This window comes from Pristiophorus japonicus, unplaced genomic scaffold, assembly GCF_044704955.1.
Source record: "Pristiophorus japonicus isolate sPriJap1 unplaced genomic scaffold, sPriJap1.hap1 HAP1_SCAFFOLD_296, whole genome shotgun sequence".
In the NCBI taxonomy this organism is placed as follows: domain Eukaryota; kingdom Metazoa; phylum Chordata; class Chondrichthyes; family Pristiophoridae; genus Pristiophorus; species Pristiophorus japonicus.
The window spans coordinates 328,573-331,575 of record NW_027252735.1 but is presented as its reverse complement, the minus strand read 5'-3'; the positions used below and the strand labels follow the sequence as shown (position 1 = coordinate 331,575).

Sequence of the window (3,003 nt, the reverse complement as noted above, 5' to 3'; positions counted from 1 at the left end):
ATATCATGCAGGATCCTCTGTGATAAATAGCCTGGACGATATAGAAATCCACATGCAGATAAATGGTCGAAAGAACCAACTGAGAAACATCATGAAAGAAGAAAACACAGGAGAAGGCTCAGAGCTACACGAGGACCAGGCTATGATGATCCATTGAAAGGAAATCGTGGCTGAGCTGGAAAAACATGCACAGACAGGGAATGCACTCATATGGGGGGATAGGAATGCTTCTGACCAGGTTGCACAGAACGAGGTGTGTGTGCTGTACGGGGCATGGTTGTTGGACGAGGGCCGCAACAACCTGGAGGATTTAAAACAAGGTTTAGTCCCCTCCTGGATCAGTAACAAGCACCTTGCAGCCCTCCACCCGTACAGTAACTCACTAAGCCCGTGCCAGCTCGGCCTAGCTTCTGAAACTTACCCTGTCCCAGTCGATCGCGATGTTCTAATCACACCATCATGGGGATAGTACTAAGGATGTCGGTCATGGGTGGGACAGCCCTTCCCACACTGTATACAGGGTGGAGAACATTGGAGTCATTCAAGGAGGTGCACATGTTCATTTCACAGCAGTCCCACCCTATGTCATAAAGTGGGAACACGCTGTGACGGGTACTGACCTCTCCGGGTGCACACATAATACTGTGTCCCCAGCACTTGAACACCTATTCTAAACCACAGTGTGGGTTTAAAGCTGCTGGTGCACAGTCTATCAACTGTACCATGGAGGTAATGGCACAAAACCATGTCCCTCCACAGGGAGCATACATCGGGGGTGGGACATATTGTGTCACCACCAGTGCGCCCCACTACCAACATGGTCACTTCTGGTGTCCGGTCAGTGACAGCAGTTTTTGCTTCAAACCCGAGGCAGAAGTTCAAGTGTCCCAGGAACGGATTGTCCCCATTCCTGAACCCTCCACTGTTCACCTCACTGTGAGAGAAAACATCACAAACCTGCAGGATTATTTGTTCATTTGGCGATGAAATTCCCCCACTACCCGAACAACTTACTGCTCTGCTAGCAGCTGTAGTTATCTCACGAAAACATTTCGATTCTCGAGAACAGAAAACAATTGAGATAGGGAGAAAGATTCTAGAGATCACAATTCCACCTTGGTGGGACATTTTCAGAAATATAGAAGTTCCTGCCGGGATCAGAATAGCTTCCCACTTTTTGGTTGTCTGTCAACTCACGATTATTCTTTACTTATGGTGTCTCACTTGTTGAGTGAAACGCAGAGGCCGTCAGGTCAGGCACCAAAGGTGCTGTACGCTCCCTGGCCAAACTTGGGGATCGCACAGGGAGGAGTAACACCATACGACCATGAACTCATCCTTTTTTGGCGTGGAAGCAAGTCATCCTCATTTCGAGGGACCGCCTATGATGATGATGATGATGGATACATTAACGTCCCGACAGCTCATTGACTGCAGGAGTGGGACCGTGTGGCGCTTCAGAAGACATGTCAAAAAGACAAAGTCACTGATTCCGTCTCATGTGCTCCTCCAATCAGGAACAGCAACAAACTAAAAATGCTTAATAATGGTTGCACCTTATCTCCAAATAAACTACATAGTTGGCTTGTTGGTCTAGAGGTATGATTCTCGCTTCGGGGTTGTTATTTGAAATATGCGAGAGGTCCCGGGTTCAAATCCCGGACGAGCCCTCATTTTGCCGCGAATTTTGAATTTGCATCGAACTTTTGCAAAGAAGGACTTGCATTTCTGCAGCGTCTGTCAGGAACTCATGATGCCCCAAAGTGCTTTACAGTCGTTGAGTTGCCTTTGAAATGTTGTCACGTGAGGAAAGATGTGCCCAAGTCACCTCACACGCACCTCAACTCTTTGTGAAGGAGATCATAGAATCATAGAAGTTTACAGCACGGAAGGAGGCCATTTCGGCCCATCGTGTCCGCGTCGGCCAACAAGAGGCTATCCAGCCTAATCCCACTTTCCAGCTCTAGGTCCATAACCCTGCAGGTTACGGCACTTCAGGTGCACATCCAAGCACTTTTAAAATGTGGTGAGGGTTTCTGCCTCTGCCACCCTTTCAGGCAGTGAGTTCCAGACCCCCACTACCCTCTGCGTGAAGAAATTTCCCCTCTAAACTTTCTACCAATTACTTTAAATTTATGCCTCCTTGTTGATGACCCCTCTGCTAAGGGAAATAGGCCCTTTCTATCCACTATATCTCGGCCCCTCATAATTTTATACACCTCAATGAAGTCTCCCCTCAGGCTCTGTTCCATGGAAAACAAATCCAGCCTATCCAATCTGTCCTCATGGCTTAAATTCTCCACTCCCGGCAACAGACTCGTAAATCTCCTCTGTATCCTCTTCAGTGCAATCATGTCCTTCCTGTAATATGGCGACCAGAACTGCACGCAGTACTCCAGCAGTGGCCAAACCTGCCCCACCGACCACATCTCTTGTATTCTATTCCTCGGATAATAAAGGCAAGCATTCCATATTCCTTCTTAACCACCTTATCGACCTGGCCTGCTACTTTCAGGGATCTGTGGACATGCACTGCCTGGATTCTGGGGAGGACCCAGCAGATTGGAAAACTGCAAATGTAATGCCCCTATTTAAAAAAGGAGGAAGACAAAAAGCAGGAAACTATAGACCAGTTAGCCTAACATCTGTGGTTGGGAAAATGTTGGCGTCCATTATTAAAAAAGCAGTAGCAGGACATAGAAACATAGAAACGTAGAAAATAGGTGCAGGAGAAGGCCATTCGGCCCTTCGAGCTTGCACCACCATTCAATAAGATCATGGCTGATCATTCAGCTCAGTACCCCTTTCCTGCTTTCTATCCATACCTCTTGATCCCTTTAGCCTTAAGGGCCACATCTAACTCCCTCTTGAATATATCTAACGAACTGGCATCAACAACTCTCTGTGGCAAAGAATTTCACAGGTTAACAACTCTCTGAGTGAAGAAGTTTCTCCACATCTCGGTCCTAAATGGCTTCCCCCTTATCCCTTAGACTCTGACCC

The 3,003-nt window shown here is 47.4% G+C and overlaps 1 non-coding gene across 1 annotated transcript; it reads left to right on the top strand.

Annotated features, from left to right (window-relative positions):
- The first annotated feature begins 1,582 nt into the window (after window positions 1-1,582).
- On the top strand, window positions 1,583-1,670 carry trnap-cgg (transfer RNA proline (anticodon CGG)). Its single transcript is given in 2 exon segments — window positions 1,583-1,618; window positions 1,635-1,670. It is a non-coding gene; the product is annotated as a tRNA-Pro (tRNA).
- Window positions 1,671-3,003: the final 1,333 nt, after the last annotated feature.